Source organism: Vitis riparia, chromosome 16 (genome assembly GCF_004353265.1).
Source record: "Vitis riparia cultivar Riparia Gloire de Montpellier isolate 1030 chromosome 16, EGFV_Vit.rip_1.0, whole genome shotgun sequence".
NCBI lineage: Eukaryota > Viridiplantae > Streptophyta > Magnoliopsida > Vitales > Vitaceae > Vitis > Vitis riparia.
Window position 1 is genome coordinate 2,663,143 of NC_048446.1, and position 25,598 is coordinate 2,688,740.

At 26.6% G+C, this 25,598-nt stretch overlaps 2 long non-coding RNA genes and 1 pseudogene across 3 annotated transcripts; all 3 read right to left on the reverse strand.

Moving 5' to 3' along the window:
* Positions 1-5,034: 5,034 nt before the first annotated feature.
* LOC117933629 lies at positions 5,035-6,838 on the reverse strand. Its single transcript, XR_004654336.1, has 2 exons — positions 6,626-6,838; positions 5,035-5,838 (listed from the first exon to the last, which is right to left on the reverse strand). It is a non-coding gene; the product is annotated as an uncharacterized LOC117933629 (long non-coding RNA).
* A 3,894-nt stretch (positions 6,839-10,732) lies between these two features.
* Positions 10,733-11,129, reverse strand: LOC117933625 (annotated as a pseudogene).
* Positions 11,130-16,433: 5,304 nt separating this feature from the next.
* Positions 16,434-19,752, reverse strand: LOC117933627. Of its 2 annotated transcripts, XR_004654333.1 has the most exons (3): positions 19,545-19,752; positions 17,009-17,360; positions 16,434-16,759 (listed from the first exon to the last, which is right to left on the reverse strand). It is a non-coding gene; the product is annotated as an uncharacterized LOC117933627 (long non-coding RNA). The 2 variants fall into 2 exon arrangements; XR_004654332.1 differs by having other exon boundaries at positions 16,434-17,360; positions 19,545-19,750.
* Positions 19,753-25,598: the final 5,846 nt, after the last annotated feature.

Sequence of the window (25,598 nt, forward strand, 5' to 3'; positions counted from 1 at the left end):
TTCTCTTTTTATATGCTCAGAACGTCGTGTTGATAACGCGTTGTAAAACAAAGTAAAAGAAGAAGAAAGCAAGAAAGAGATAATAGAGTTCACATGAAAACTCAATAGAATTTCATTAGGGATCCTTCCATTTGATAGGGAGTTACAAAAGATATTTATGGATGATCATCCACAAGTTACCATAGTGGTACAAAATCTCATATTTTATAACAATTATATATAAAATTGATTTTAAAAAATATTTTAAAACATAGAAAATGATTTGAAACTAGTTTAAATTTGTAAATAAGTTTTTGCTCTGGTAAACATAAATAAATTTTATATTTAAAGCTATTTTCAAAAATTATTTTTTGAGAATAATTTTCAACAACCTTCCCAAGCAAACCCTATTTCTTCCAAACTATGTTACGTTATATTGAATCCTCACTTTCATGGACTTGGTTTGCCTGCAAGAGACCTCTCTAGTCTTCCTAATCCTCAAACCCCCAGTTTTAATTCCTACTTTTTTCTTCCTAATTGTTTAAATTGCTTCTACTTTTCTAAAAATGTTGAAGGGGAAGAACAAACCTTTTAAGCCCCAGAAATGTTTAGAGTTCGTTTTATTTTTGGGTTCACAACAATCCAATTGATTTTTCACTTCTTAATTATTTTGTCCAAATATCATATATATATATATATATATATATATATTTTCTGTGGAGGGATAGAAGGCATAATCATTTGTTTTAAGGTTTGTGAATATAATGCACGAGGAAAGTTTACCAGAACAATAAATCTAAGAGAAGCCTAACCTTCCCCATCTATATACGTCCTCAAGTCAATTTGGCTTCCATGTTCTAATCCAAATTTGGTAGGTTTTATACAAATTATACCAAGTTGTAAATCCAAATAGATCTTGTTTGGTTGGACTTCTAAGAAATAAAAAACAAATTTTTAAGCTTAATAAGAGTTCCATGCTTGAGCTAATTTTGTTTAAAAAGTTTATACCTAAAAAAAAAATGTTTAATATGGAAGCCAAGAAAATATTGGTTTTTATAGAAGTTCTATTTTGACTTATACATGTAAGAAGTTCTTTCATGTTAACTAAAACTTTTATAATATCAACAGTCTCAATCTAAATAGCTTTTAGCTTCTTTATCCCATTTAGTAGTTCTTTTGAGTTTTTGATTCCCAAGCCCATATGCCTTTCTTTTATCTAATGCTATCAATAACTCGTCCATGATTGATTTTTTCAATTACTCTTTTATACATTTATGTATTTTTTTAATATACATTATTGGTTAATTTACTAAAACTTCAAGCTTTTGGTATGATATGGCTTCCATATGAGTTGCTTTGGGGTTACTAGATTGTTTGAATATTGAACTTGAGCAAATGGATTATGTGAAGACAACTTTTCTTCTTGGTATGAGACCTGAACATACAATCTCTCCCGTATCCCCATGGAGATGGTGGCTCAGCTTCAGCTCCACCATCACGAGCAACCCCACCAGATCAACGGCCCACAGCCGCCATCCCCGCCTTCCGATCATCTTGCTCCCTGCTAATGGTGATCGGACGGCTGTGAAGGCTCCTGGGAAGAGGTAGACAGTGAACACTGGAGAGCGAGCTGGGAGGGCTGTGATTGGTGGGTGTGAGATTTGGTGTGCGACACGTGCATTCGCTACTCCACCATCACGTGACTTAATAATTCTCGGTACCACATGTATGTTGGAATAAATATAAATACTCTTAACATTTTTTTTATGAAATAAATTTTACTCGTGAGATAGGTTTACAAAAAACTGAGAAAATATTTTTGCCCAAAAAAAATGAATATATTTTCGCATTTGTATGGCATGTTGGGGAAGTGTTTTAAAAAACGATTTTAAAAAATAACTTTTGAAAATTATTCTTTGAAACTCGAAGAATATGTTTGACCGTGTTAAAAATAGAAAACTGTTTTAAAATTTTATAACATTATTTTATCATTGTTCTCTAAAAATAGTTTTTAAAAATAAAGTGAAATAAAGAAGAAAAAAAATTAAAACAAGTAGAAATTGTTTTCACCCGTTTTAAAAACAAAAAGAAAATGTAGAAATTTTTTTAAAACTCATAAAAGAACAAATAAAATTGAATATGATATTATTTTCTTTCTGTCTCCATGATTTAACACTGATACCACAAATCTTAAAATATAATTTTTCTTTAAATTATACGTATTTTTATAAATCATTTTTAATTTTTCTAAAAATTTTCATTAATCAAATAAATTTCACATCAAATTGTATTTGATAAATAAAATTTATTAATTTTTAAAATTAATTTGAAATTCAAAAATCGATTTAATCAATCCTAAAAGGTCATAGAACTCAATAAAATTAGCAAATATATATATATATATATATATATAAATTTTTTTATTAAGTAAATAAACTCCAAATTAAATAATACCTAATGTTTTAGATTTATTAATAAGTTTAATAATTTAAAAAAATAAATAAATATCCAATGGTGAACTACCTAATACTAAAAATTTATGGACTTGTTGGTTTAAATTTATTATTTCATTTTTACATATAATCATTTTTTCTGATTTTTTTATTTATTTAGTAAACAAACTTCAAATTAAATAAGACTTAATGCATTAGATTCATTAAGGAGTCTGACGATTTTTTTTTTAAATAATTAAAACTTAAATAATGATCCAATCAATATCATAAATTTATGGAGAAGAAAAATTAGTCTAAAATGACTATTATTTTTCTTTTACATAGAATCATTATTTTTTATTTTTTTTTAACCAAACAAATAAGTTTCAAATTAAACAAAACTTAATATGTTAGATTTATTACAAGTTTATTAATTTTTAAAAATAATTTGAAACACAAATAATACACTCATTAAAGTAGAAATTTATGAATAAAAATTGATTTATAATTTTTTTCATGCACATAATTATATTTTTATAAATTTTCTTCAAATCAAGTGATACTTTGTATTTAATTTATTAATGGATTTAATAATTTTTAAAAATAATTTGGAACTCAAAAAATAAATCTAATCATTGAAAAAAAAAATCAAAACTGATATATTATGAGTCATGACTTTACTATTTCTCTTGTATACACAAATATATATTTTGAATTTAGGTAAATAAATTATAAATTAAATAAGACATAATTAACAATTTAAAATTTTAAATGAATTTTAAAATTTTTAAGAATAATTTTGAATTAAAAAAAAAAACTAATCTAATTAATTACAAATTAATTAAAAAAAATCTAGAATATTATGTAAATGAAATGAAAACTTTGACTCATTTACATATTAAAAAAGTTAAACTTTACTCAATATTCATTTTAAATAAAATATCTTTAAAAATTATTATTTTAAATTATTATTATTAATTTTTAATCAAAAATGTTAATATGCTCATGTTTCTAATATATACTAAAATAATACATTTTTCATAAAAATATAATTTATAATATTATTATTCATATTTTACTAAAACTTATTTTTTAATTTATTTATAATTAAAAAACTATTTTCATCTTTAATAAGACCTAAATTAAATTTAATTTAAATTATATAAATTGAATTTGTAATGTTTTTATAAAACCAAAAAAAAAAAAATTAAAAACAACTTATCCAAACAAGTTTTTTATTTTTTATTTTTAAAAATTGTTTTTATAAACAATTTGTCAAATACTCTTATTTTTATAAAACACTAAAAAACTATTTTTTATTCTTTAACTTAAAAATAGTTTTAAAAAACAAATTTCAAAAAACATGGTCAAAGGGACCAAAATATTTGACACCGTTTTTCTATATTTTTAAATATAACTTTTATATGTAATATTATATTTTTAATTATTCATCACATTTATATAATTATCTTTTAAAATAACTGGAAATAATAAAAAAAAATGCTCTCAAAACATATGTTATGTATATTTTTTATAACAGAAAACTTATTTTTAAATTTTCAAGTTTTCAAGCATATTTCTTATTTTTTATTCTAAAAAATATAAACTATTTTTTATAGCTGTTAACATACAAACCCTTAATATTTTAATAGTAAAGTTTATTTTTTTATCTAGAAATTATTTTATCCTTTAAATATCTATTAATATTGATTATTATAAAAATTCTATTTTCATTTTTAATAAAAAAAAAATATATCCTTATGTGTCTAACATATACTAAAATAATATATTTTTTTTTATAAAAATATAATTTATAATTTTATTATAATATTATTATTCATATTTTACTAAAACTTATTTTTTTAATTTATTTATAATTATAAAACTATTTTCATCTTTAATAAGACCTAAATTTAATTTAATTTATATTATATAAATTGAATTTGTAATGTTTTTATAAAACTAAAACAAAAAAAAAAATTCAAAAACAATTTTTTGTTTTTATTTTTAAATATTATTTTTATAAACAACTTGTCAAACACTCTTATTTTTATAAAACATTATAAAATTATTTTTTGTTCTTTAACTTAAAAATAATTTTTAAAAACAAGTTTAAAATATTATGACCAAGGGTACTCAAACATTTGAAACCTCTTTTCTATAATTTTAAATATTTTTTAAATATAACCTTTATTTGTAATATTGTATTTTTTTTATTCATTCATCATATTTATATAATTATCTTTTAAACCAATTGAAAGTAATTTTAAAAAAAATGCCCTCAAAACATATGTTATGTATAAGAAAACTTACTTTTTATTTTCAAACATATTTTCTCATTTTTTTTTATTCTAAAAAACATAAACTATATTTTATAGTTGTTAACATACAAACCCTCAATATTTTAAAAATAAAGCTTACTCTTTTATTTAGGAATTATTTTATCCTTTAAATATCAATTAATATTGATTATTATCAAAATTCTATTTTCTTGTTTATTTCTTTCTCTTCATCATGGTTTCAAAATGTTGATGGGAGATTGGATGATAGATGTGTAAACTAGTTGACTTTTAATTTTCAGACAAGAAAAATAAAACCTAATTAAAAAGATTTAGAACATATACACTCTAAAGTTGAATTATGTGATTAAAGGTTAGATCAAAAGAGTTAAAAGTAAGAAAATTGGAGTATGGAGTTGATGCAGTGGATGATGAGAGGATTTAGCACTATCATCATATGAGAATATTGCTCAATACTCAGAAATCAACCTACAAACCCTCAACATAATACAAAACACACCTTGAGTCTGTGGTAGGACTTCCTGTGTTGTGCTGCAATTGGGCATCTATGGCAAAATATCATCTTCCTGACCGATCTGCTAATGTTATTAAAAACGGCTGGAACAACCACTTGAAGAAGAGGCCTGTGACTACAAGTGACATTAAGTGACACCTTCTCTACCTTGAGCGACACCTTCTCATAGATGATGAGACTAGTGATCACTCCGTTCGGGGAGATGACCTTGAGGCATTGATGGCCGAGTTTGCTTCTTTGATTCCCTACATTGATCCAAATGCAATTAGTTCAATTCCTGAACACATGACCAGCTAAAGAAATCGCCAAATTAAGGATAAATGAGAGTCCTCGATCAGTACATATCTTTGAAATTAGCGATAATGAGAATCCCAATTACATGCCTTTGAAATTAGGAATAATGAGAGTAAGCACTGGTCTCATCGTCCGTGGGAAGGTCCCGCTCATTCGTAAAGAAGGTGTTGCTCCAGGTAACATGTATTCGCAAGCCTTGGTAGAGGTGTTGCTCAAGGTACCTTGTAATCACAAGCCTATTCTTCAAATGGTCGGTCCAGCGTTCTTGATAGCATTAGTGTTTAGCCGTGGAAGATGATTTTTTGCAATAAATGCTCACCTGCAACACAATACAACACAAGAACTCCTACCTCAAAACTCAAATTGATCACCACATGCAATATCATATCACATCACATCATAATGGAAAAATATGAGGATGATTCTCATTATTTATTCATGATTGTTGGATTCCCAATCCACATATTTTTACAAAATGGGAAAACACTTGAGAACAAAACGGAAAAACACTTGAGAACAAAATTTTAATTTCGGTTATGTTTGGTTTTTGAGAAATTTTGAGAGAAAATGAAAAAGAAAGAAAACAGAAAGAAAAAATAAAAGAAAATAAAAACAATAATTAAAGATAATAAATTATTTTTATTTACTATTTCAAATTTATTTTATTTATTTTAACTCATCAATATAAAAATTAAATAATTTTAAAATAAATAAATTTCTAACTAATTTTAATTATATTTAATTTTTTTTAAAATATTTTATTGGACAACAATAAGAAAATTAAAAAAAAAAAATTTCTTTCCTTGGTACTTTACGGAACCAAACATAACTTTCATCTTCCAAAGACAATCCAAATAATTCCGATATTTCATACAAATATCCCTCTTTAATTCATGTAAATTATGTCATCAACAACTAATTTCTAAATTTTACTCCAACACTATTCCCACTAAAATCAATCCAGATATTCACGTATTCACCAACAAATTAAAAGAATAATCGTCCATATAAAACCTCAACCAACCATCACAATGATAAGTAGATCCAGTGTTTAACAACATCCAGAAATTTTTCTCCCAAAAAAATTTGGGAATAAATCAACCTACCAAAATCCGAAAATCCAGCCATTGGATTCGGAATCCGACTCCGCAGTGATGCTCATCTCGACGAATTGAACTCCCTCTCAAAATTTGATACAGATCGGAGCAGGTTTGGAGGCTCAAAGTGCCGGATTTCCGTCATGGAGAACGGGAACCCACGGCCCTCCACTGCATCTCCATTTCTCTTGCTGTCTCTTCCTGGCAGTAGCTTCCACGCCACTTTGGTGCCCACTGCCCCATATATATGTATATATATATATATATATATAACACAGGTCCTTATCATTTCCCTTAATTTTATTTTATTTTTATCTTTAATTTTAGTATTCACAAATCAAATTTAAGTATCCAAAAACAAAATAATATAGCAATATAAACCTATAATTTTAAAACCTAATTAGATTTCATATTACACTAAAAATATATTTCCCATCATACTCACAATTTAATACTTTATTTTTCAAATATCTGTATTTTACTCTGCCACCTCTATTATTTAATTCTTCAACTTACAACCATTAATTATAACATTTCCATATAATATAAATTAAATTGATTCTTTGTAATATTAAATTTATTTTCTTTTTAACAATATATGATAACATTTCAACATAATATAAATTTCACCAAATTTTTTTTATTAAAAGCTTGTTTGGCAAAGTTTTTTTTTAAAATAGTTTCCATTTTTAAAAACAGAAAACAATTTTTAAAAATTCATAATACTATTTGGTTATTATTTTATATTTCTAATTTTTTTTAAAAATAAAATAAAATAGAGAATAACTAAAAATTGTTTTCACTTGTTTTTTAAAATAATAGATAGGAGGTTACGCATAATAAAACCAAAAGAGAAATCATCAAAGTGCTTTTCTTGTGAGTTAAGGTGCCAACTGCCTCAGTCTAAATCAATAAAAAGTCTCAAACTATGAGTTTCCTATCATTGACTCACTCAACCTTGTACCTTAAGTTGTGTTTTCCGATTTTCTCTACTTGTTTTCCACTTTTTTATTTCTCTTATAATTGCTAATTTGATTTTTCACTTTTTTTTTTTTTTTCATGTTTTGATATCCAAAGTGTTATTCCTTAATTACACATATTCAATCATATAAATATTGTTTACTTTGGATTGATCTTCGACCTTGGTATGGAGGTTTATTCGGTATCTGTTTGGCCCCATAATCATATAGGATACAATAAGAATATTGTATTTGTATGAAGGTGTTTATGATTATTGTGGACCCTGCATTTCGGCTCATGCGTTTTCCACTCGATGGTTAACTCGATTTTAATTTGAAAAATGATTTTTATTGATTAAGAAAATGACTTGGAGTCGCTACTTATTTTTGTTTTATTTTTAAAAGGGTAAACAAAATAAGAAAGAAAACCCTAAGTGTTACTCCTTATTTTGAAAAAGGTGATCTACGAAAAACCGGATCAAGCTCGGGGGTCAGGTTACTTATCGAAAGGTACAGTAAAAGACCATAGCACCCCTCTAAGTCCCTAAAGTCGGGTCTCTACTAATAAAATGAAGCTGACGTGGCAATTTACAAGTAAATCAATTAATATCCTGGATGATCATGCACACATAATAGTCGAGACATGCATAGACAACGATTAGAGGGAAAATGGGTACATACCTGGGCAACGAGCCACCATGCGCTATCAATAGAGAGGGTTAATGCACAATTTAAGAATAATCGCATGTATGTCAGAGAGTAGGGTAAATCAATCACATATGATAATCAAAGCAAGCGGTCAATCAATCAATCATAAAGTCACCCATGTTAGGCCCTCACCAAAGCCCGTTTATTTAGCATGACTTAATGTCGCAGATTCCATTATTCTGGAATTAGGAAAAATTCGTTCACGCTTATTAAAATCAAGAGGAGCGGAAGATTGTTTGAAAACCAAAGCGGAATTAAAACTATTTAAGAGAAAATTAGACTTTTGAAATTTAATTGAAAAAAATTGGAATCTCGAAGATCACTAGAAGGCGGACTTTTTAGAAATGAACAAATATGATAACTAAAATAATGATGACAACAAATGAGTAACTGGTTAAATACGATAATCAGTATATTAGAAACTGAAAATTAAGTTCAGAGATAGGACGCTTGGGATTTTAGATAGCTAAATTTGAAAACCGGAATTTGGAAAAATTAGACTTTAATGATTGAGATTTTTAAGAGAAACAAATAGGTAAATATGGAATAATGTTACAAATTAATCAGAGCAATATTTGGACGGATGAAAAGTGAATAGTGAGATTTGTGAGATTAAAAATTAAATTGGAAAATCGGATTCTGACAAAAGTGATGTTTGAACGGATGAAAGTGAATAATGGGATTTTGAAAATTAAGTTTGAAAATCGGATCTTTGAATAATTGGATTCTAATTTTTAGAAAAAAGAAATAATTAAACGTGGAATTTATAATAATGATAACAAAGATGATATTTAAATGAATAAAAAGTGAATAGGTCAAATTTGGAAATCCGATTTCGAAGAATTGAATTTTAATGATTGAAATAAATAAATAAATAAATATGAAATAATGATACTAATTAACAAAAACAATGTTTGAATGAATAAAAAAAAAAAAAAATAGCGAAATCTTTCTAATTGAAAATTTGAATTAGGGCGTTGGATCTTTAAAGGATTAGACTTTGAATAAGTAGGTAGGCATGAGATTATAATACTAATGAACAAGAATGATATTTAAGTGAATAAAGATGGATAGTAGAATTTTTGGGATTGTCGTTTTGTCAAAAATTGGATTTTCTTGAAGAATTAGACTTTATATAAATAAATAGATATGGAACAAGAATCCTAATTAACAAAAATATAATTTAGACGAATAATGAAATTTCTAGGATTGAAAGTTGAATTAAGACATGGGGTTTTCGAAGGATTAGACTTTGAATAGGTATGGAATGATGATTTTAATTGATGAGGATAAAATTTAGGCGAATTGTTGAATTTTTAGGATTGAAAAATTAAATTAAGGCATGAGATTTTTGAAGAATTAGATTAGATAGATAGATGAATATAGGATAGTAATTCTAATTGATGATCATAAGATTTAAACGAATATTTGAAGAATTAAATTAAGACATGAGATTTTTGAAGGATATTTGAAAATTGAAGTTTTAGAGATTATTTGAAAATTGGGTTTTTAGAAATTAAATGTAAGAATGAGATTTTTAGAAATTATCAAATAGATAAATATAGAATAATGTTACTAATTAGAAAAACGATATTTAGACGGATGAAAAGTGGATGGTGAAATTTGAGATTGAAGATTAAATTAGGGAGTCAGGATTTTGAAGAATTAAACTTTAATGATTGGGTTTTTAACGAATTAAATAAATAAATATAGAATATTAATAATAGTAATAAAATAAGTAAGCGTGAAAATTGAAATATCGGGAATCGAAAATTAAATTCGAAAATCGAAATTTTGAAAAATCGTTCAAAGGTGGAAATTGGAAAATGAACAGATAAATAGATAAAATAAAATAATAACAATAGAAGTAGTAAAGATTTAATGGACGAATGTGAAAATTGGATTTTTTGAAGGTTAACTTTTGGGAAATTGAGAATTCGGAAATTATTTGAAAAACGGAAACCTGGAAAATTAGATTTACGAAAAGAATTTTTGAGGAATTAAATTTTGAGACTGAAGATTTTGAAAGTTAAATTCGAAAGTTAAAAGAGAAACCGGAAATTAAACTTTGGTTTCAAATATGAAGAATTTGCATAAAATAAACAAATAGGTAAACGAATAAATGAATATGAAGCTAAAAGGGGAGTGGACGTTAGGGAGATGGGCCAAAGCTAGCCATGTAAGACCATGCAGAGTGGAGTCCCGAACTTGGGGATTTGTGAGGCGGCAAGAAATAAAGGAACGTCAAACTGACAACTCCACCAGCTGTTTGAACATCACTGGTTTGTGCTTCCCGTAGCTCGGGCTCCACCTCTTCGACACCTCACCACCTAATGCTCCTGGAAAGGTCGCCGCATTCCCGTTCAGCACCATTTAGTCTTGAAGCGCTGATGCATCGGACCTATACACCCACGAATCCACCATCATAGACGGCGGCAAGGGCGGAACCTTCTTGCTTTGGTGGCTAGAGAACCACCTTAATGACCGCATCAAAGACAGTCTTCACGTTCTTGATGACTCCAACAGCAACAGTTTGACGCATGTCACGAACAGCAAAACGACCAAGTGGGGGAATACTCGGAGAAAGTCTCCACCACCATGGGCTTGGTGGGAATCATCTTAACAAACCCTGCATCACCATTCTTCAAGAACTTGGGCTCTTTCTCAAGCTCCTTGCCAGATCGCCGGTCAATCTTGGTCAGTATCTCAGCAAACTCAACAGCAATGTGGGAGGTGTGGCAGTCCAGAACAGGGGCATAGCCATTTCCGATCTGACCCGGGTGGTTCATGATGACGACCTGGGAGGTGAAGTTGGCTGCCTCCTTAGCAGGGTCATCCTTGGAGATACCGGCTGGTGGTCTCAAACTTCCACAAGGCAATATCAATGGTGATACCACGTTCACGCTCCGCCTTCAGTTTGTCCAACACCCAGGCATACTTGAAGGATCACTTGTTCATTTCAGCTGCCTCCTTTTCAAACCTCTCGATAACATGCTTGTCAATATCTCCAAGCTTGTAGATCAAGTGACGAGGGAGGGAACATATGATGTGGAAATTGGCCTTGGGAAGAAAAACAATTTCTGGGTGACCCCGAGGTATTTGGTGGTCCAGGTTAAGGTCTTCAACGTTCAGTAGGTCCAAATTGACACCCTGATTCAGATTCTTCTGAATGGATCCGAGTTGGGACTGAGCGGATTTTTCTAAACATCCAAGAGATGGCACAATGTAGTCCATCCTCAACTTTCTGGACTCTCTCTTTTGCATCTCTCAGCATTTCATGAGTGTGGTTCACACATCTTACAGGTATCCAGAAATTTTCGTTTGTATGAGAATTGAGCTTCTCATGGGGCTCTCCCATAAATATCCCAACCAAAATGATCAACCCAGCTGAGATATCCAACACTTTGAACAAACCAGAAACAAAGGAGAACAATCGAAAACAGAGTACAAACAGAGCACAAAAGAATGAAATAAAATGAACCAGTCAGACAGCCACGTTTCATATTACAATCCATGTGCTTAAACGAAGGTAAGTGAGATCAATAAATTTTAGACAAAGACCCAGGCATGATTTAGACATTTTATAGGAAAGCTGCAACAGAGACAGCTCATACCCGAACAAAACTCCAGGAAATGTGAACCAAGAGATCAACAACAAGTTATACTCAAAAACAGCAATAATAGAGAAGGAAACTGAAGAAATCCAAAATAAAGAAATCCATGTTGGCCATACCTGAACCTCTCTGGCAGTGCTTACTCAGCTCCCTCCTCTATAAGCTCTCACTCCTCTTCTGGATTCCCCCACTCCTCTTTTTGTCTCTCCCTTTTCATTCCTCTGTTGGTGTCTTCTTCAGCAAGCCAACCCTCCATTTCCTGTTCATCACATCAGCAAGCATGGGCTTGCAACCACTCTCATGGCTGTCCACGTCTCTTGCCGTGTCTATGAAGCTGTTCTCTTTTCAGAAAAGGGTCCCCCCATCCTACCAAAAATAAGAAAAGCTCACTTCTCTCCGATGGTGGCAGCCAAAATAAAAATAATCCCGTTGGTCTTGCAAGGAGGGGTCTACAGATATCTTACATTTGGATATAAAAAAAAATTTCTAATGTTATATAAATATGAACTTTTTTTAATATTGTAGACACATTTTAAAGTTGTGAGACCTCTTTAGGCCCAAATGGTATCAGAACATTTGTAACAAACTATATAGATATTATCCGCTTTTCTAAATATTTTTAACTCTATTTAATCAATTTTTGAGGAATCAAAAACTTTTTTTTTTCTTTTAAGTTCAATAAAAATTTTAATTCCTAATAGGTAATTTTGTTTAAAATCTTATAGCTTAAAAGTAACTTCATATGAAATCACGTAATATTGCTTTTTGAAAATACTACGTTCTGCTTTATGTTAAAAGCTTTTTTATATATTTAATAAAAATTTTACTATACGAATTGTGTCCCCTTTAAAAATTGTAACTTTGAAGCTCAAAACAAGAAATTATTCAAATTGAGACTTAACTTGATTTGAAACAACTTTTGAGTTTTGTAATTAATAGTAGAGATAGAGATGATCTTTGTTGTTGTGCAATTGATTTTATATTTTTATAATTAAAAATTAAAATTTAAAAATATTTTTATTAAAAAATAATAATTTTAAACATTTTGCTTCTATAAAATCTATTTTAAATTTATTTTAACATAGACAAATTACCATTACAAATACGAGTCTAAACATTGAAAATTATATTAAAAAGTGAGATATTCGGTGTTTTTTTTTTCTCCAGTTAATTCTAAATAGAACTTAAAACTAAATAGTGTTTAATAGTATTAAGTATTATATTGTTTATTTTTGTAATATTTTATTATTTTTATGTATTAAAAAGTAAAAAAAAAAAACTTGATATTTTATTTTTTTCATTTAAAAAAAGTTAAATATTTTGATTTTTTTTATTTGATAAAAAAAATTATAATAAATCATAAAAAAATTTTAAAAATAAAAATATAAAATTTGAAAGCAAATTACTTTAAATAAAATTGAACATTATATTATTTTCTTTTTGTCTCCATGGTTTAACACCTATACCACAAATCTTAAAATATATTTTTTCTTTAAATTATACGTATTTTTCTAAATCATTTTTAATTTTTCTAAAATTTTTCATTAAGCAAATAAATTTCACATCAAATTGTATTTGATAAATAAAATTTATTAATATTTAAAAATAATTTGAAATTGAAAAATAGATTTAATCAATCCTAAAATATCATAGAACTCAATAACATTAGTAAGTATATATATATATATATATATATATATATATATATATATATATATATATATATATAAATTTTTTATCAAGTAAATAAACTCCAAATTACATAATACCTAATGTTTTATATTTATTAACAAGTTTAATAATTTTAAAAAAATTAAATATCCAATGGTGAACTATCTAATATTAAAAATTTATGGACACAAATTGGTTTAAATTTATTATTTCATTTTTACATAGAATTATTTTTCTGATTTTTTATTTATTAAGTAAACAAACTTGAAATTAAATAAGACTTAATGTGTTAGATTAATTAACAAGTGTGATAATTTTTTTAAGAAAAAATAACTTAAAACTTAAATAATGATCCAATCAATATTAGAAATCTATGGAGAAAAATTGGTCTAAAATGACTATTATTTACATAGAATCATTATTATTTTTATTTTTTTTAACCAAACAAATAAGTTTTAAATTAAACAAAACTTAATATATTAGATTTATTACAAGTTTAGTCATTTTTAAAAATAATTTGAAACACAAATAATACACTCATTAAAGTAGAAATTTATAAATAAAAATTGATTTATAATGGTTTTATTATTTTTTTCATGCACATAATTATATTTTTATAAATTTTCTTCAAATCAAGTGATACTTTGTATTTAATTTATTAATGGATTTAACAATTTTTAAAAATAATTTAAAACTCAAAAAATAAATCTAATCATTGAAAAAAAAAAATCAAAACGAATATATTATGAGTCATGACTTTACTATTTCTTCAGTATACATAAATATATATTTTGAATTTAGGTAAATAAATTATAAATTAAATAAAATATAATTTAAATTTAAATTTTTTTAATGAATTTTAAAATTTTTAAGAATAATTTTGAATTAAAAAAAAGATCTAATTAATTACAGATTAATTAAAAAAATCTAGAATATTATGTAAATGAAATGAAAATTTGACTCATTTACATGTTAAAAAAGTTAAACTTTATTCAATATTCATTTTAAATAAAATATTTTTTAAAAATTATTATTTTAAATTATTATTATTAATTTTTAATCAAAAAAATTTACAAAAATGTTAATATTCTTATATTTCTAACATATACTAAAATAGTACATTTTTCATTAAAAATATAATTTATGATTTTATTATAATATTATTATTCATCTTTTACTAAAACTTATTTTTTAATTTATTTATAATTACAAAAACTATTTTCATCTTTAATAAGACCTAAATTAAATTAAATTTATATTATATAAATAGAATTTGTAATGTTTTTATAAAACCAAAAAAATATTTTTAAAAACAACTCATCCAAACAAATTTTTAATTTTTAAAATTTTTTTTTATAAACAATTTTTCAAATACTCTTATTTCTATAAAACACTAGAAAACTATTTTTTATTCTTTAACTTAAAAATAGTTTTTAAAAACAAATTTCTAAAAACATGGTCAAAGGGGACCAAAATATTTGGAACCGCTTTTCTATATTTTTAAATACAACTTTTATATGTAATATTATATTTTTAATTATTCATCACATTTATATAATTATCTTTTAAAATAACTGGAAATAATTAAAAAAAATGCTCTCAAAACATAAGTTATGTATATTTTTTATAACAGAAAATTTATTTTTAAATTTTCAAGCATATTTCTTATTTTTTATTCTAAAAAACATAAACTATTTTTTTTTATAGCTGTTAACATACAAACCCTAATATTTTAAAAGTAAAGCTTATTTTTTTATTTAGAAATTATTTTATCCTTTAAATATATATTAATATTGATTATTATCAAAATTCTATTTTCATTTTTAATCAAAAAAATTTATCCTTATGTTTCTAACATATACTAAAATAATATATTTTTTTATAAAAATGTAATTTATGATTTTATTATAATATTATTATTCATATTTTACTAAAACTTTTTTATTTATTTATTTATAATTACAAAACTATTTTCATCTTTAATAAGACCTAGATTAAATTAAATTTATATTATATAAATTAAATTTATAATTTTTTTATAGAACTAAAAAAAATTATTTTAAAAAACAACTTATCCAAATAAGTTCTTGTTTTTATTTTTAAATATTATTTTTATAAACAATTTGTCAAACACACTTATTTTTATAAAACATTGTAAAATTGTTTTCTGTTCTTTAACTTAAAAATAATTTTTAAAAGCAAGTTTAAAAAATTATGACCCAATGGGACTCAAACATTTGAAACCTCTTTTCTATATTTTTAAATATAACCTTTATTTGTAATATTGTATTTTTTAATCATTCATCATATTTATATAATTATCTTTTAAACTAATTAAAAATAATTAAAAAAAAATGCCCTCAAAACATATGTTATGTATATTTTTGAAAACAGAAAACTTATTTTTTAATTTTCAAACATATTTTCTCATTTTTTTATTCTAAAAAACATAAACTATTTTTTATAGCTATTAACATACAAACCCTCAATATTTTAAAAATAAAGCTTACTCTTTTATTTAGGAATTATTTTATCCTTTAAATATCTATTAATACTGATTATTATCAAAATTTTATTTTCTTGCTTATTTCTTTCTCTTAATCATGATCTCACTGTGGATAATATTATTGTCTCTTAGTGCAAGGCAACTGAAATAGCCTGCCCTAGGGCCTAGACTTGATCATTTCAAAATCTTGGTGTGGGAGATTGGATTGTAGATGTGTAAACCAGTTGACTTTATCTTAATTAGTTATATACTCCAAGGTTGAATTATGTGATTAAAGGTCATTTCAAAAGAGTTGACGTAAGAAAATTGGAGAATGGAGTTGATGCAGTAGATGATGAGAGGAATTAGCACTATCATCATATAAGAATACTGCTCAATACTCATAAATCAACCTACAAACCCTAATTAGCATAATACAAAACACACCTTGAGTCTATGGTAGGACTTCCTGTGTTGTGTTGCAGTTGGGCATCTATGGCAAAATATCATCTTCCTGGCCGATTTGCTAATGCTATCAAGAACCGTTGGAACAACCACTTGAAGAAGAGGCTTGCGACTATAAGTGACCTTAAGTGACACCTTCTCTACTTTGAGCACATCTTCTCCTGGATGATGAGACTAGCGATCACTCTATCCAAGGAGATGACTTTGAGGCATTGATGACCAAGCTAGCTTTTTTGATTCCCTATGTTGATCCAAATGCAATTAGTTCAATTCCTTAACACATGACCAGCTAAAGAAATCGCCAAATTAAGGATAAATGACAATACTAAGTACATATATCTTCCAAATTAGGGATAATGAGAATCCCAAGTACATGCCTTACGAAGTCCCAAGTACATGTCTTTGAAATTAGGGATAATGAGAGTGATCACTAGTCTCATCATCCGTGGGAAGGTCCCGCTCATGGTATAGAAGGTGTTGCTCAAGGTACCTTGTAATTGCAAGTCTATTCTTCAAATGGTCGTTCCAGCGGTTCTTGATAGCATTAGTGTTTAGCCTTGGAAGATGATTTTTTGCAATAAATGCTCACCTGCAACACAACACAACAATTCCTACCTCAAAAGTCAAATTGATCACCACACTATCATATCATATCTTTGAAATTAGGGATAATGAGAGTGATCACTGGTCTCATCATCCGTGGGAAGGTCCCGCTCATGGTAGAGAATTGTTGCTCAAGGTAACTTGTAATCGCAAGCCTCTTCTTCAAATGGTTGTTCCAACGGTTCTTGATAGCATTAGTGTTTAGCCTAGGAAGATGATTTTCTGCTATAAATGCTCACCTGCAACACAACACAGGAACTACCTCAAAACTCAAATTGATCATCACACTTCATATCATATCATAATGGAAAAATATGAGGATGATTCTCATTATTTATTCATGATTGTTGGATTCCTAATCCACATATTTTTACCGATTAACAAAATAAAATAAAATAAAATAGTGCAGCAGAAGATTTGTTTCGAAACAAAATGAAAAAACACTTAACAACAAATACAAATATCACAATATAATCTGAAAATTAAGGAATAATTCTAAAAAATTATATTACAATAATGTTTATAATGCAAAAATAAAGGAGATAATTGAAATAAGAAAATAATGATGAACATAAAATAGAAATTAATAATGGACTTAAAAAATAGAAACTAATGATGAACTTAAATAGAAACTAATAATGATCGTGTGCTACATAAAAAATGAAACGATATTTGTTGGATGCGGATGATGGTGTCATCTTCCTCTTGGGAGAAGTTCACTTTGTTGACACCAAGCTTCGGATGGTTATTCCACCTCTCCCAACAATCCTTACCAATCCTGTCCAGCTCTGCCAGCATTGGGGTATCTGGCCAAGAATATTGATCTTGGTATTTGAGCTTAAATTCTATCATGGCCCGAATTCCCAGCGACTTAGAATCTAACCCGTGACCCCAGGTCAAAGGTTTGTCCCTAAGAGTTACTCCTATCCAAGGAGACAATCAATCTTAATAACCTGATTTATTTTTTTTTTTAATAAATTGACATCTAATCCCAAATAAATTTATGAAACTAAGATTTACAATATAATTTTTTTTCAAACCAATCATCACCTGCTCACAAGTATAATAAGTCTACTAATCACCTTACCACTCAAGATAATTACCCAAATATTCACAATACTCTCGAAGTCAAAAATATTACCAAAGATGTTTTATGAATTAACAAAATATAATTTAAGTTTTAAAAATCAATATAACTCAAAGTAATACATGTCAAAGAGGTAATATAAATTAAAAACAATTACTACTATGGCTCCTTTACTTTTGGGGACTTTTTGGAATACTCCTTAATCTTCTTGTAGTTCCTAATAAACTATATCTGCATCTAAAATTTTTTAGAAAATAAAGGGGTGAGCATTTCCACCTTGCTCAGTAGAATGTCTCCCATCCAATGGGTTAAATATTTTAGGTGAATATAACACCATCACATGCCTAAATATACTATTATATTTACATTATATGCATTAAATGAAACCTTCTAAAATTAAACCAATCAAAATTATCATTTTTCTTATTCAATCATGTTTATAGCATATCAAACATTTCTAAGTTTATAAATAAATAAATCATTTTAGTCTCTAATAATATGCTCAACATATTGATGTCCTTCAATTAATTAATACAAATCCTACTCCCAAATGCAAACATGATACAAATACCCACACACAATTAAGCGAGCTTTCACCAAAGGATGCACATTTGTACCTAAATATACTCTCTATTCGAAGTCTTCCCAAGTAAACTTTTGTATCTTTCACACCAAGGATCTCACTCCCTTCTTAATTTTCTCTCTCTGAGTCCTTTCATTTCTCATTTTTCTTTTCATTTTTGCCGTCTTCGCCTCTTATCATTCTCCTTTCCAATTCACACAACCATTACTTTATCTTTCCTACTACACAATCAAATGTAATATATAACCATTGTCCAATCCTCAGCTCAGATAATTATACTTAATAATATAAAATAAACATGGTAAATATGTAACAACATCCAACATTTTTTTTTCAATTTAAACATGCAATAAAATCAAATTTTCTACAATTTAAATTATCACTATTTCATTTTTCTAAAGATAATTTTCTTTGTTTCAAGTTTCAACACTAATCTATATCAAAATAATCACCCAAAATTTTCATTTCTTCTTCCAAAGACAATCTAAATAATTCCAATATTTCATACAAATATCCCTCTTTAATTCATGTAAATTATGTCATCAACAACTAATTTCTAAATTTTACTCTACCATTATTCCCACTAAAATCCATCCAAATATTCATATATTCAACAACAAATTAAAAGAATAATCGTACATATAAAACCTCAACCATCCATCACAATGATAAGTAGATCTAGTGTTTAACAACATCCACAAATTCTTCTCCGAGAAAATATTAAATAAAAATATCGGGAATAAATCACCCTACCAAAATCCGAAAATCCAACCATTGGATTCGGAATCCGACTCCGTAGTGATGCTCATCTCCACGAATTGAACTCCCTCTCAAAATTTGATACAGATCGGAGCGGGTTTGGAGGCTCAAAATGCAGGCTTTCCGTCATGGAGAACGGGAACCCACGACCCACCACCGCCTCTCCATTTCTCTTGCTCACGCTTCCTGGCAGTGGCTTCCACGCCACTTTGGTGCCCACTCCCCCAGATATATATATATTTAACAATATATTATATCATTTCAACATAATATACATTTTACCAGATTTTTGTCCCTAAAGACAGCAAAGTTTTTTAAAACAGTTTTTAAAAATTATAATACTATTTTATTATTGTTTTATGTTTCTAATTTTTTTTAAATAAAATAAAATATAAAACAACTTTTAAAAAATAAGTAAAAGTTGTTTTCATTTATTTTTAAAAACAATAGAAAAACATTTCTTCTATTATTTCTTTTTTACATAAAATTATTATTTTTCCATTTTTTTGGTTAGGTAAATTAACTTCAAATTAATCAAGTCTTAATACTTTGGATTTGTTAACAAGTCTATTAATTTTTAAAAATAATTTAAAATTAAAATAATAAACTTATTAATACTAGAAATTTATGAATATAATAAAATATAATTTTTTTCTAATATATAATAAAATAATATATTTTTTATTAAAAATAAAATCTATAATTTTATTATAATTTTACTATTTTTGTTTTACTAAAAACTATATATTTTTTAATTTATTTATAATTAAAAAATATTTTCATTTTCAATAAGACTTCAATTAAATTTAATTAAGTAATATTATATAAATTGAATTTAAAATGTTTTTACAAAATCAAAACAAATTTAAAAAGGAAAACAATTTATCCAAACATGTCTTTTTATTTTTTATTTTTTATTTTTAAAATCCTTTTTTATAGAAGCAACTTGCCAAATATCCTTATTTTTATAAAATATTAAATCCTTTTTTTGGTTCTTCAAAAACAATTTCTTAGAAAAAATATAAGAAATTATGATCAAACAAGAAATTAAAAAATAATAATTAAAGTATTCATTTGACTTCTATTAAAAATGAATAGTAAAATTATTTTTATTAATAATTTTTATAAAAAAAATTTGTTTCATAATTAAAAAATTTTATTTATCTAGATTTAATTTTTATTTTTTAATAAGACTTAACTTGAATTTGATTTCATATTATTATAAATTAAATTTATAAAATAAAAGTAAGACATTATTTTTAAAAACAATACAAATTCTTTCATCCAAACAATTTTTTATTTAAAAAAATTATTTTTTAAAACATCTTACTAAATATTCTTGTTTTAAAAATATTCTAAAAAATTGTTTTTTGTTCTCTATTTTAGAAACAACTTCTAAAAACAAATTTTGAAAAACACCATCAAACGAGCCGTAAGACTGTTGATTCCCGAAAAGTATTGAAAAAAAATATATTAAGGAAAATAGTTTTCTTAAATTATTTTCATTATGGAAAATATGAAAAATAAATAAAATATAGTTAAAATTGATTAAAATTTATATATTTTAAAATTATTGAATCTTTGTATAATAGAGGAAAATAAGTGAAATGAGTTTGAAAAAGTATTTAAAAATAATTTATTAATTTTGAATCATTTTTTATTTTTCTTAACTTTTTCTTTCCTTCCACCTCTCAATTTTCTCCCCCCTTACTTTTTCCCTCAATTTTTTTGAAAACCAAACATAGTTCTAAGAGTTTCTTTTCAAAAATCTTCACATTATATTTGGTTTTCAAAAAATTCAAGGGAAATAAAAATAAAATAAAATAATAAAAAAAGATATAGAAAAATAATTTTTGATATGAAATTAATAAATTATTTTAAAATTTTTTAATTTATTTTATCTAGAGATTAAATAATTTAAAAAGATATAAATTTCTAATTAATTTTAATTATATTTAATTTTTTTTTCATGGTAAATCAAACATCTGAAAAACTAAAAACCATTTTTCTTGATTTTTTATTTATTTATTTTTTTTTATTTCCTACTTTTTAAGAATCAAAGAATACATTAATCTGGAAGCTCTACCAACGGAAGAACCTCTATTAAAAAAGGATAATTATATGCTAGAGCTGAAACCTGGAATTTCACCTACTATTCACGAGGGAAGCATCTAGATGTGACACGTTGCTTTCTTTTTTTTTTTCTTTATTAATATTAAATCAAATAATTTCTATTAATTCTATTTTATTTACTAAATTTTAATATTAAATTAAAAAGTTTATTTTAAATTTAAAATATTTAAATTAAATATAAAATAAAATTCATGATATGCATGCCCTTTATTTTTATTTTTATTTTTATCAATAAATGAGATTAGTATTAAAAATCATTAAAAATGATGCACCAAAGTATACATAATATATACAACATCAGTCAATAAGTACCAAAAAAAAAAAAAACAAAACAAAAAGCTACCCCTTCCCTCAAATCGACCCCATCTAATTAATGAAATTTACAATGAACATCAATCTTTCATCAAATTAACAAGTTGCACAAAGACAAATATTTCAACCTTTGGATTGAGAGATCCACATTCTTAAAAGATTTTTTATTTTTCTATTTCCAAATTGTCCAAAAGAGGCATAAAAGTGTCCCTTCAAACTTTTCTCTACTTTCTTCCAACAAAATAACCATGTCAATCTAATAGAATTTCTCTAAGTGTGGATTGCATCACCTGATAAACTCCGAATAGAGAGAATAATAACTCCCACAGCACCATTGCCTATAACACATTGGATGCATAACAATATTTTATTCTTAAAATTTACATATCTAATCTTAATTTTATAAAATAATTTTCAAGGTTTAAAATATCTAGATATATTCACATTGGATGATGGAGGATATATTAGATTTCAAATAATTTTTTTCCCATCTTAATTTTTTTTGGATTTATTATTATTTTTCATTGGTGTTCATTTTTGAGTTAATTAAACACAAAAATCTATGTAAAATTAAAAATATTTTAAAATAGAAAAATAATTAGACATATATCATAATATCATAAAGTAGATAAATTATCATTTTAGTATTGAATGTATTTTCAAATCCTATATATTATTCTCAAATGTCACAAATTATATCATTGATAAATTGGTTGGACAACTGTAACGTGTGTATTGTGTTGCTTTTTTATGACAGATCGAGTTCTCAAAAGTGAAGTTTCCACTGGACTCGGGGTTCTAATGAAGAAAGCCAAAAGGGTTGCTTGATAGGAAGCTACTGGATAGAAAATAAGCTTACCAAGGATCGCCATGCACGTGATCTGTTGTTCATGTTATTTTCTCGATTCTAGAAACTTCCTAGTGTCTAAAAATTGCTTACAAATGCTTCCTAGGCAACTATTGTGACAATCTTGTGGTGCTTCTTAATATCCATCCCTAATACATTCTATTTTCTTCATCAATTCCAGAGACCCTGTTTCCAGCTTCTGCATCCCATGCAGCAGCACTATTCTGCTATCTATGACTCAACATCAAATGCTAACCATTACAAAGACCATGTAATTAAGAAATATACTTTTAGCTTTCTCCCACCCAACTCGTAAAAATATCCCAACTACGGTTCTTAAGAACAGAATTCAAGAATGGTTCTAGAGTAGTTCTAAGCTTACACGGTTGAAGCCCATATCTACACTCTGAAACAGCTTTAGAGCTTCTAATTACATGTGTATACGTCAAAAAAACTGATCATCTACTGAGCCCATGATTAACCTACGACTAAGGAAAAATGATTTTGCAACTCACTTGGTGCAATCTGTGTTCTTCCTGCATCAATGGTAATATGGTTCGGCAACTTCAGTGATTTTGCCCTCCCCTGTCGAAGTTGAGAAGCACTTTATTACAAAATACAAACAAGGTTACAAAATACAAAATACCACAATCATCCTCATATTTTTCCATTATCATATGATATGATGTGATTTGATAGTGTAGTGATCAGCTTGAGTCTGAGGTAGGAATTCCTATGTTGTGTTGCTTGCAGCTCGGCATCTATGGCAAAACATCATCTTCTTGGGCGATCTAATGCTATCAAGAACCGCTGGAACAACCATTTGGTGAAGAGGCTTATAAGTGACCTTAAGCGACACCTTCTCATGGATGATGAGACTAGTGATCACTCTGTCCGAGGCTATGACCTCGAGGCTTTGATGTCCAGCTTTGCTGATTTGATTCTCAACCGTGATCCAAATGCAATTCTTTCAATCCCTAGACCCACCAATCAATATAAAAAATTTATGGACAAAAATTGTTCTATTATGATTATTATTTTTCTTTTATATAGAATCATTATTTTTTATTTTTTAAACCAAACAAATAAGCTCAAAATTAAACAAAATTTAATATGTTGGATTCATTAACAAGTTTAGTAATTTTAAAAAATAATTTGAAACTCAAATAATAAACTCATTAATAATAGAAATTTATGAATAAAAATTAATTCCTAATGATTTTATTATTTTTTTCATGCACATAATTATATTTTTATAAATTTTCTTCAAATCAAGTTGTGAAACTAAGGTTTGATTAATCTCGGTTTTGATGATAACAAAACAAGGTTTGAAATTAAAGATTATATTTCAAGTGTGATTAGGCAAGAGGATTTCCAAAGTGGCAATCACAAAGACAAAATCAAGCCAAAGAGAAATCAATAAGAAAAAGAAGACCTCAAATGGAAGTATATTTCAAGACCTAAGTTTCATAAGATCTCTTTGTAAGGTTATTGGTGCACTAGGTTTTTCGTGCATTACATTCTTTACTTATGCACCAAAATCATCCAAGAGTTATTTCGTTTTAAATTTTTTAAAATAGGATGTGATTTCATGTTTTCAACTAAAATCTTGTGTCAAATATTTTCCAAACTTATTCAAAAGGTTTTAAGTTGAAAAAGTTGGTTGTTGAGCCAAAAATGGCTCAACTGGTTAAACCGGATGAGTAACTGGTCAACTTGTTCAGTTCAATCGGTTGAGGGGTGCAAAAACATTTTCTCTCTTCCAGAACGCTTGTTTAACCTGTCGAGGACCAGTCAAGGTCCAACAGTTACCTACCAAGCATTAACTACTAACGACTAGTCAGCCGGTCGACCCCAACTCGATCGGACGAACCCCCAACGACTAATTTGATTTTTTTTTTTCTTTATAAAAAGACTACAATCTTCATTGTTTCATGAATTTAACCTTCCTCAAGTTTTCTTAAATATATTTGAGTCTTGGGAGAGTGGTTTTTAATACACTATTATTCTAAAACTTGCATATCATTAGTGCATATTTCAATCATAGTTTTTATTGTATATTAGAGCCTAAAGTTTTGTATTAGAATTTTATAAGAATATTTCTTATCCTCATTAGTAAATCTTTGAGAAGAAAAGTCTAAGTGTGAGGTATCACTTAGAGATTTTCAAGTGTGGGGTATCACGTGAAGGGTTGTTCAAGAGTGAGATATCTCTTAAAGATTGTAAAGACTGCTTGGAGCCAAAAGTTCAAGATGGTGAATTGAATTCATAATCCAATTGTATTACTTAAAGGCTTGGTTTGGAAACCTTGGATTAGTGGAACCTCAAGCTTGGGATTGAAACTAGAAAAGAGTGGACGTAGGTCGGGCCGAACCACTATAAAAATCTTGTATTTGTATTTTCTATTTTCCACTCTTTTACTTTATATGCAACTGTTTTCATATTGTTTTATTATATATTTGCATATAATTGTCTCTTGCATTCACAGAATTTAAATTTGTACAAAGAGACCATTAGGGATTTAGCCCCCTCTAGGGTGATTACCTTAGGTTGGATTAATCCAATTTTTCTAACAAAAGTGATAATTTGTATTTAATTTATTAATAGATTTAACAATTTTTAAAGACAACTTGGAACTCAAAAAATAAATCTAACCATTAAAAAAATAGATCAAAACTAAAATATTTTGAATTTAGGTAAATAAATTATAAATTTAATAATACATAATTAATAATTTAAATTTTTTAATGAATTTT